Consider the following 11,092-nt stretch of genomic DNA (forward strand, 5'->3'; position numbering starts at 1 on the left):
GCGGCTTGGTTGGGTTGTCCTTCGTCTCTCCCGAGCCCGTACGGGAGTTGTAGCGATGAGACAAGATAGTAATTACTAGCGATTGGATACCACAAAAATTGGGGAGAAAAGGGGATAAAATTTAAAAAATAAATAAATAAAAATAATAATAATAAATAAAATCAGTCTGTAGTCAAACATGTTCTATCCATCTCAAGTTGTAACGGTAGGCTACATAGCCAGAAACATGTATTTTCTGGTACAGCCTAACATTATGTAGCCTAAAGGTAAGCCATAAAATCAAGGGCATCTCCTTTCCAGAGAAATGGTGGATGGTTGCCAGAAGATACCGACCCAGGGCTCGAAGCCTTGGGTCTGGACACCACCCTCTGCAACTGGATCCTGGACTTCCTACCGGGTAGAACACAGGCTGTGAGGATTGGCAACACCTCCACCCTGACTCTTAACACAGAGGCCCCCCAGGGGTGTGTCCTCAGTCCTCTGCTGTACTCCCTCTTCACCCACAACTGCATGGTTGCACAACACCAACGCCATCAAGTTTGCTGACGACACCACGGTTATAGGCCTGATAACCAACAACGAGTTAGCCAATAGGGAGGAGGTAAGTGAACTAGCATTGTGGCGTCATGATAACAACAACTCCCTCAATGTCAGCAAAACAAAGGAGTCGATTGTGGACTTCAGGACACAAAGGGGGGAACATGCCTCGATCCACATCAACAGGACTGCAGTAGAGAGTCACGAGTTATGTCCCTCCCACATCACTGAGCACTTGTCATGGACCAACAACACCATCACCACCCTTCTCAAGAGGCCACAACAGCATCTCTACTTCCTAAAGGCGTCCACATGCTTCCCAGCCGAAACAGTTCAGTAGAGTTTGTGCATATATTATAAGGACATTTTGTGGAATTTTTCCCCCAAGTGTTTTTTCAGCAGTTCGGGCCCACATTTTTTCTGGAGGCAAGCCAAAGTTCTGAGCCGAAGTCTACGTCCCTTCATCAGTGATTTGTTAACCTCTCTGGGATATATGGGATGGTAGGGTACCACCTGGCCAAAATACAGTGAAAATGCAGAGCGCCAAATTCAAATAAATTACTATAAATATGTTACTTTCATGAAATCACACATTCAATATATCAAATTAAAGCTACACTTGTTGTGAATCCAGCCAACATGTTAGATTTCAAAAATGCTTTACGGCGAAAGCAAACAATGCTATTATCTGAGGATAGCAACCAAGCAAACAAACACAGACCATCATATTTCAACCCTCCCGGCGCGACACAAAACGCAGAAATAAAGACATAATTCATGCCTTACCTCTGACAAGCTTCTTCTGTTGGCACTCCAATATGTCCCATAAACATCACAAATGGTCCTTTTGTTCGATTCATTCCGTCGATATGGATCCAAAATGTCCATTTATTTGGCGCGTTTGACCCAGAAAAACACCGGTTCCAACTTGCGCAACATGACTAAAAAATATCTCAAAAGTTACCTGTAAGCTTTGTCCAAACTTTTCAAACTACTTTTGTAATACAACTTTAGGTATTTTTTAACGTAAATAATCGATAAAATTGAAGACGGGATGATCTGTGTTCAATACAGGAGGAAAACAATGGGTAGCATGCTTTCTGGTCACGCGTATCTAACAAACAGTACAAGTCACTGGAGCCTCATTCTGAACATGGCTAGTTCTTCATTTCTGAAAGGAAAAACCTCAAAAAATGTCTAAAGACTGTTAACATCTAATGGTAGCGATAGGAACTGCAGGAAGGTCCCTTAGAAATCTGGATTCCCAATGAAAACACATTGAAAAGAGAGTGACCCCCCCCAAAAAAAATTCTGAATGGTTTGTCGTCGGGGTTTTGCCTGCCAAATAAGTTCTGTTATAGTCACAGACATGATTCAAACAGTTTTAGAAACTTCAGTGTTTTCTATCCAATACTTATAATAATATGCATATATTAGCATCTGGGATTGAGTAGGAGGCAGTTTACTCTGGGCACGCTTTTCATCCAAACGTGAAAATGCTGCCCCCTATCCACAAGAAGTTAACAGTAGGGACTCTTCAATAAAGTATTTTTTTGTCATTCAAGGAGAGACGACTCGTTTTCATGCACATTTTTTCCATTGAAAAATACTGACGAACACATGCTGACGAACACGAGGATACATCGAGCAGATAGAAATACAGCTGAAAACTTCCCTTTTTATCCTCATGCTAGCTACCATTAGCCACAGCAGCCATTTTTAAATGGCAGTGTCAGCTAATCAGATCCTTTGTTGTTCAACATCATGTGCCATTCCATAATGGCTGCAGTGGCTACTGGTAGCTAGCATGAGGACGAAATGGGAAGTTTTCTGGGAACACAAGTAGTATTTTATTCTTATCGATGGAGCAGTGTGGATAAAGGTCAAATTTGGAGTACAGTGGCATATCCCATTCCTGCATTGAGGTACGTTTTCCAACCCATATTTCACGCCGGCTCAACTGTGTCAATGTAGCCGGGACATAAAAATGTATAAGAGAGAGTCACACACACTATATACAAGCTCCCCCAGTAATATATTGGGTAAACCACCAATGTTTCGGCATCACTGTGCCTTCTTCAGGGTCTTGAATGTAGCCAGGACAAACATATTTTCATGATTTCACTAATATCATCAAAATCAATAAATCATAGCATGGTTTTGGGCTTATTAAGTAGTTTTTACCTGATAAAGTTGAATTATGTCAAAAGTACCATTTATATTAATAAAAACAGTTGTCACAAGCTAGTCGATTGTGATCTTTAAGGCATTCCTAGTCGATCACCAAACATTTCTATAGAAAAGCTAACGTTAAAGGCATAATGGCTTGCGATGCTTTTTCTTCTTCTCCGTGTTGCACTGTTGGCGGTAGGTGCACAGGGTAGGTTTTTCTATTTTGAACCATTTCATTTGTCTGAAAAGACTAACTCTGCCTACCCGGCAGACCAGGAGATCTGTGACTACATCGAATGCGCATAATGTGCGGACCAATCCGATAGATCAATTCACTGTGGCTAGTACAGCTTCCATGACACCGGGCACAAAAAAAGTTTGATACTAGCCTACGTGAGACTTCATCACTTTTAAACCCATGACCAGAGAGAGACTGTCAAAGAATACAGCAAAGACATGCTGTTTATATGAGTTTTCTTCAACACTATTACAAAACATAAAACGCACTCTACCTCCACTCGCACTGCAGCTGCAATAAATGAGTAGCCAAGTGTATCGATAGCCCTGCATTTTTATTATTAGTAGTAGCTCGTTGTGTCCATTTGAATATCGAGTATTTAACTTTCTCTGGTCACAGGAACAATTTGTGCCTGAGGCAGATGCGGTGCGAGTCGAGTTTTGCCATCAGGGGAAGCCTGTCCCCTCTCTGATCAGTCTCACTGGAGGAAGGAGAGAGCAGGGACTGTGAGAAGCGGACACCTCAGCTGAGACTAATGCCGTCTTTGAAACAACTGGGAACTCGGAAAACTCAGACTTTTGAGCGTTCAAGACAACTGGGAATTTTGATCCCAGCGGGGGAAATCGTTTTTGAACGGTCATCCAACTCGGAAACTCAGACATCTTTACAGAGCTCCGACCTGAAGTTCACTAACTTCATGACTTGACCTTTGAGGCCAGAGATTTATGGGAGGAGCGCGCAATTTATTTTCTAGCCACCATAGCCTGAAAATGACAGCTACGTTCTAAATCCTCCTACGGACTGGCGCTTATGACAAACACCGGTACTAAACGAAAGATAATGATCTGTTTTAAGGAATAGATTTAGTGACTTCTTGATTTATTTAAATTAACTAGGCAAGTCAGTTAATAACAAATTCTTATTTAGAATGACGGCCTACCCCGGTCAAACCCTAACCCGGTCGACGCTGTGCCAATTGTGCACCGCCCTAAGGGACTCCAATCACAGCCAGTTGTGATGGAATCGAACCAAGGTCTGTTGTGATGCCTCTAGCACTGAGATGCAGTGCCTTAGATCGCCGCGCCACTCTGGAGCCCTATAAACTGTGTGCGCAGTTATTAGTTATCATAAACGGATTACTATAAACTTTAATACTAACATCACCAATCTGAGGTAAAAAGGATGGGTATTTCCTGTAATTCGTGTGGTGAATTTTTTTGTTGTCTTATGTTGTAACACATTATGTCCACCATGGGTAAATTTTAGTAAAATAACATAATTCAACGTCAAAGTAATTCAACACTAATATATGATCATACTACTTTAACCATGGAGTTTAAAAATGCCCGTAAATGCAATTTAACCAGGCACTCTAGACTAGAGCATCCATAGGGTCTGTGCAGCAGGATGAATGTTTGACCACCATACTTAATTAATGTAAACATGATTGTGTTCCGACCTCAGTGCAGCTCAGTGTACACAAGGGTAAAAGGCAGTGTCGGTATCTTCTGGCAAGGTGGATGGTTGTCCAAGGCCAAACATTTCTGTTCCTTGCAGTTTGTATCCATGGCAACATGTTCAAACACGCAGTCATTAGTAGGGCGTCTATAACCTGTGTGACATGATGATGCTCATTATGCAGGTTCATGGACACGTCGACACATTTGGAGTTTGAGACTTCTTAGCTCATTTCGAAATGTGTGTTTTAAAACCCTTTACCACGGTTTTTTCAGAGGTGTACGCCTAATTGTACATTAAATGTAAAACAAGTTCAGTCTTCTAAGCAGGCTACCAAATTACACGCCTTTCATTAAAACCATGAGACAAAATCTAGTCTATTGTGTAGACTAGAATAGGGTTTACGAACTTAGAAACTACATGAAATAGTCTTCCACTCGAGAGAGTGATCAGCCACGGGGCACTTGTTGCTTCCTCGCGTGGGCTGAGAGAGGAAAGGACAGATTCGTTCACGCCACGGAAACAATTGTCTAGCGTTAACTCACCAGCAGTATATACATTACCTGTTCCGTCTCTCGTATAGTTTTCTTTGAAATTTCCCAAAAGGTTGAGTTCTCTGTCATTAGTTGTCAGTTAACCCTCTCTCCAAACATGCATGCACTGTTCGAAACAGCCAACCAGAGCACAGCCGAAGCTCTTCAAGGAAAAGGGGCGTGGTGAAGCTCCTGCTGGAAAAGCAAGTAGGCAGACCCAAATGACGCTCCAGGTGGAGTTTGGCTAAACTCACGAATACGCAATCAATATTGATATAGACAAATAAATTGTGGTTCGTGAATATATCGTGACAAACAAATCAAAACCCATTTATGTTATTTTGTCATATTTGTTTACGATATTTTCAGCTCTCAATTACTTTTCCATCATAGGCTAACTTTGGACATTTATGGACGACTTCTGGAATATTTATTATAATTATTGTTGTTGCAGACCTCTTGTTGCACACATCTTCAAGTCTTGTCAGTGCCAAGTTGTCACAGATCTGGAATACTGTAAATTACACACATAGTGGTTAGAGCGTTGGGCCAGTAACCGAAAGGTTGTCGGGTCGAATTCCCGAGCTGACAAGGTAAAAATCTGTCGTTCTGCCCCTGAACAAGACTCCTGTTCCTGGGCGCCGTGGATGTCGATTAAGGCAGCCCCCCCACATCTCTGATTCAGAGGGGTTAAATGCGGAAGAACATTTCAGTTGAAGGCCTTTGTACAACTGACTAGGTATCCCCCCTTTCCCTTAATTGAGAGAGAGAGACACAGACACAGACACACACCTCACTTGAAATGTCTCTATTCCTTTGGAACTTTTGTGAGTGTAATGTTTACTGTTCATTTTCTATTGTTTATTTAACTTTTGTTTATTATCTACACTGCTCAAAAAAATTAAGGGAACACTAAAATAACACATCCTAGATCTGAATGAATGAAATATTCTTATTAAATACTTTTTTCTTTACATAGTTGAATGTGCTGACAACAAAATCACACAAAAATTATCAATGGAAATCAAATTTATCAACCCATGGAGGTCTGGAGTTGGAGTCACACTCAAAATTAAAGTGGAAACCCACACTACAGGTTGATCCAACTTTGATGTAATGTCCTTAAAACAAGTCAAAATGAGGCTCAGTGGTGTGTGTGGCCTCCACGTGCCTGTATGACCTCCCTACAACGCCTGGGCATGCTCCTGATGAGGTGGCGGATGGTCTCCTGAGGGATCTCCTCCCAGACCTGGACTAAAGCATTCGCCAACTCCTGGACAGTCTGTGGTGCAACGTGGCTTTGGTGGATGGAGCGAGACATGATGTCCCAGATGTGCTCAATTGGATTCAGGTCTGGGGAACGGGCGGGCCAGTCCATAGCATCAATGCCTTCCTCTTGCAGGAACTGCTGACACACTCCAGCCGCATGAGGTCTAGCATTGTCTTGCATTAGGAGGAACCCAGGGCCAACCGCACCAGCATATGGTCTCACAAGGGGTCTGAGGATCTCATCTCGGTACCTAATTGCAGTCAGGCTACCTCTGGCGAGCACATTGAGGGCTGTGCGGCCCCCCAAAGAAATGCCACCCCACACCATGACTGACCCACCGCCAAACCGGTCATGCTGGAGGATGTTGCAGGCAGCAGAACGTTCTCCACGGCGTCTCCAGACTCTGTCACGTCTGTCACATGTGCTCAGTGTGAACCTGCTTTCATCTGTGAAGAGCACAGGGCGCCAGTGGCGAATTTGCCAATCTTGGTGTTCTCTGGCAAATGCCAAACGTCCTGCACGGTGTTGGGCTGTAAGCACAACCCCAACCTGTGGACGTCGGGCCCTCATACCACCCTCATGGAGTCTGTTTCTGACCGTTTGAGCAGACACATGCACATTTGTGGCCTGCTGGAGGTCATTTTGCAGGGCTCTGGCAGTGCTCCTCCTTGCACAAAGGCGGAGGTAGCGGTCCTGCTGCTGGGTTGTTGCCCTCCTACGGCCCCCTCCACGTCTCCTGATGTACTGGCCTGTCTCCTGGTAGCGCCTCTATGCTCTGGACACTACGCTGACAGACACAGCAAACCTTCTTGCCACAGCTCGCATTGATGTGCCATCCTGGATGAGCTGCACTACCTGAGCCACTTGTGTGGGTTGTAGACTCCGTCTCATGCTACTACTAGAGTGAAAGCACCGCCAGCATTCAAAAGTGACCAAAACATCAGCCAGGAAGCATAGGAACTGAGAGGTGGTCTGTGGTCACCACCTGCAGAACCACTCCTTTATTGGGGGTGTCTTGCTAATTGCCTATAATTTCCACCTGTTGTCTATTCCATTTGCACAACAGCATGTGAAATTTATTGTCAATCAGTGTTGCTTCCTAAGTGGACAGTTTGATTTCACAGAAGTGTGATTGACTTGGAGTTACATTGTGTTGTTTAAGTGTTCCCTTTATTTTTTTGAGCAGTGTATTTCACTTGCTTTGGCAATGTAAACATATGTTTCCCATGCCAATAAAGCTCATTGAATTGAGAGAAAGAAAGAGGCCAAAGTTCCCCCTCTCTGTCTCTGGATCAAAAACAGATATATACTACCCCTCCAAGGCTGTTAGTCATTACTACAGGCTAAAGACTGTTTTCTGGGGGAAATTTAAATTGAGTGAACTCAATAAACAAATGACATATTCTCTACTTCTTGCAGTATTAGCTTTTAAATGTTGTTTTTTAAGTCAACCAAAAGAAAATGTGCGCTCTTGGTTAAAGATAGGCTAAATAAAAAATATTGAAATTGGGCCCACCAATTGTGTGTGTGTGTGAGAGACCACTGGAACTACTGGGACTTGAATCAGGCTCAGCAGACATCTGGTTTGAGGGAGACCTAATTTGGACAGGGAATTGAGCCAGTGTGGCTGGATGGGCAATGAGCACTCTCACACAGTGCAGACACAATGATTCTAGATGGTGTAATGTCTGTACAATGACACAGCCATCTAATCAGGTTGGGCAATGTCTCCACAAACACCCATACAAAAGAAGCATCATTCACCCTTATGCAAAACACACAACTTTTTTTCTGAATAGTTTAAAGTTTTAATGTCACATTCACAAGTACAGTGAAAAACCTTTCTTGCAAACTCAAAACCCCAAAATGCAAAAATCGATAACAATGTAATACTAGAAGAAAAAACACGAGAAATAAGAAGATACCTTTAATATCCCATAAAATATGTCAAAATGTAATTCTATACATAACATTAAATATAGTGTCAGGAAAGTACACCCAAACACGCTTCAGCCCAGCTTGAACAAAAAGGGGATCAGGTGATGAAGGACTTGAAAATGTATGTCTCGTTAATACATTTCTGATCTATGCAGAAACAGAGTGCACCTTTTTCTTAATTTTCCTGGATAGTCACCCGCTGAAGTGTCCAGGGATATGGATTTTTTGGGGGGATGAAATATAGTGTGTATTATATACATTTTTGCATATATTACAGATTTTCCATGAAAAATACACCATGTGACAGATGGCCTTTATAACTGTATATTTAGCTGGTATGTCTAAAACAAATCAATACATTTTTGCTAATTATTTGTTCCCTGATAATGTATTGGTTTGATCTTTATTAGTAACGTTTCTTACATAGGACATAGAACGTCTCATATGTTTGGACATGAAACACAACATATTACAAAATATTCAAGGAATCGCTTGCAAGTAAAATCTCCACAAGGGGGAGCTATTTTCCACGTTATGGGTTTACCAGCAGTAATAAAATGTATTCCAGTTGAGATCCAGGAAATGTCAAGGACCTGGAAGACAAGGACGTTACATGCAATTAGAACCCTGCTGAGATCTTTTGTCTAGGTGTGCAGAGGCAGCGTGGACCATGGCCCCATTTACGCCATATGCTATAAAAGGTCTGTCAGACCTAATGAAGACCAAAATGTGACATCACAACTGACCATGCATGCCTGCAGTTCATCACTGGATGGACACTGCTTTCAGCTTCATGTCTCAAACCAGTGATGGCCGATCAGCTTTTTAACGTCAGGCAAAATATTGCACCTGAATGTATTTATTGAAACCAATACAAAGCTACAGAGTAGTGCTCATACAGTACAGAATCACATTAGAAATGTTGGTAATGTCTGGGATTTTGAGGAGAATTGTATTTATTTTATAAAATAACCAGGTATTGCTGACTGTATCACTGTCTGTATTTTCTTATAAAATTAAATTGGCATCTGAAATCTCTTTTTAAGCAGTATCCTGTTCAACAAAAAGAACATGATTGTTTAAAACGTTCATGCCTAGGATAACAGGCAGTTGTTTGCCTGGATATATGCATTTTATTTGACATTATTACATGTTACATGCTACAATGCGTGCCTACATGTCATAGAACATTGCATTACAAAAGTAATGCGCTATAAGGAAGTAACTGAGAAATAATTAAATAATATAACATTTACTGTAAATAAAGGTTAAATAAAAATGTACTGTATTGAAATGGGTGGTGCCAACAGGAAGGTCTTACTGTGCCTTGTCTGTGTTGCTTGACTATAAGGCTGCTTCTTTCCACACATTTTTTTATAACAATGATTGGGAGCCAACAGACTTTACAATAAATGTTCACATGGCCTTACAGGAGAGAAAATGTGGACATGTTCAATCTTTCTAGAATTTTTTTTATGACATTATGCTGATCTGAGCCCCCCAAGCTGACACAATGGACATTTGCTGTGAATAATCTTTTCTGCCTGTATTTTAGATTGATTCAGTATCCAAAAGTAAATTCCAATACTGATCCATCAGTTATGTGAATTGCTTACAATGCAGCCACCATTATACATTTTTAGCAGGCCTTCCAAGTAGCTAGATTTTACTACAAATTGTATCCGAGTCCAGGGCTTCGTGTTCCATTTCAACAGAGCGCGTGCTGCTAGCTAACCGCGCGAAACTTTGTCTTTCAGTTTATCTGTAGCTAGCCAGCCTATGAGAGGAAACGTCCATGTTGTAACTAGCAATTGTCTGTGTCAACACGTGAAATTCTTAGCTAAAGTTGTTTATATTCATTGTGAAATTATAGTTAGCCAGTTACTACAAATACGCACATCCCAGCTTCTGCCAACGTTAGCTAAATTAGAAGATAGACAACTTAGCCAGCTAGATAACGTTAACTAGTTTCCGATGAGTAAAGTCGATATGGTTGTTAGATAAATTAGCTAGTTAACGTTAGCTGGGCAGTTGAAATAAAGTAATGGGTAGACTATTTAAATAATCCCTCATGGTTAGCGATTATTAGTTGAGTTTTCAGGAACGTTGACGTAGCTAACGTTAGCTGTTCAAAACCAATATGCCTCTAGCAAGATGGCTAGTTGTAACGGTACCTATCCAATAATAGCTAGCTACGTTGCCACCATGCCAGCAAATAAAACCCTTCTGCTCATGGAAGGAAACACGGAATATTTGATTAATTCCAATCCCATTCATAAACTGTCCTGGATCTAAAACGGGCTAGCTATGTGGCTAACGTTAGCTGCTGGCTAAATGTGGCTGACTAGCTAGCAGCCACCGTCAACTAGTAAATCCGAAATCGAATGCCTCAATGTTGACTAGCCGCTAATCTCAGTATTGTTGCCATTTATTTCGCTGAATCGTTGATATCCATTGGGTAAAGTTAGCTGCACCCATAGACTTTCTACTCCACAAAATGGGGTCTATTAACGTTTGTCTCCGCCATTTTGTGACAGAAATTTCTCTGAGCACAGGGGTACGTGTAATGGTTGAATGTAGTAACCTCGTCAAGTAGATATCCGTCTGGCAGTTACAGAAAAGGGATCATGAGCAATTTCCATTCATCCCAGGAGACAAAAGTAATTTCTGAGTGCTAGGCTATTGGTTCCAACACCGGTGATAACCTGGAAGCCGGTTGCTCTGAGGCAAGGGCTGCAGATACTGGAATAAAGTTACATTACTAGCTATCTCCTATGACACAATATGGCATTATCACTTTGAAATTGTAGCTAGATTTGGTATTAAGGAGAGTTGCGGCTATTGAAACGACCAGGTGATTTCGTTATCACAATATAACCAAGAGAAAGTATTTGTGAACAAACAGTACAGTAATGATACATTATTATACAGTTTAGAGTACCGCCC

The 11,092-nt window shown here is 41.7% G+C and overlaps 1 protein-coding gene across 1 annotated transcript in view; it reads right to left on the bottom strand.

Moving 5' to 3' along the window:
- LOC120049986 (GAS2-like protein 3) overlaps positions 1-5,049 on the bottom strand; it is a 31,433-nt gene extending 26,384 nt beyond the window's left edge. Inside the window, exon 1 of the mRNA XM_038996546.1 lies at positions 4,969-5,049. The gene's annotated coding sequence lies outside the window, so the exon portion shown is untranslated. The remainder of the gene's footprint in view (positions 1-4,968) is intronic.
- Positions 5,050-11,092: the final 6,043 nt, after the last annotated feature.

Source organism: Salvelinus namaycush, chromosome 6 (assembly GCF_016432855.1).
Source record: "Salvelinus namaycush isolate Seneca chromosome 6, SaNama_1.0, whole genome shotgun sequence".
In the NCBI taxonomy this organism is placed as follows: domain Eukaryota; kingdom Metazoa; phylum Chordata; class Actinopteri; order Salmoniformes; family Salmonidae; genus Salvelinus; species Salvelinus namaycush.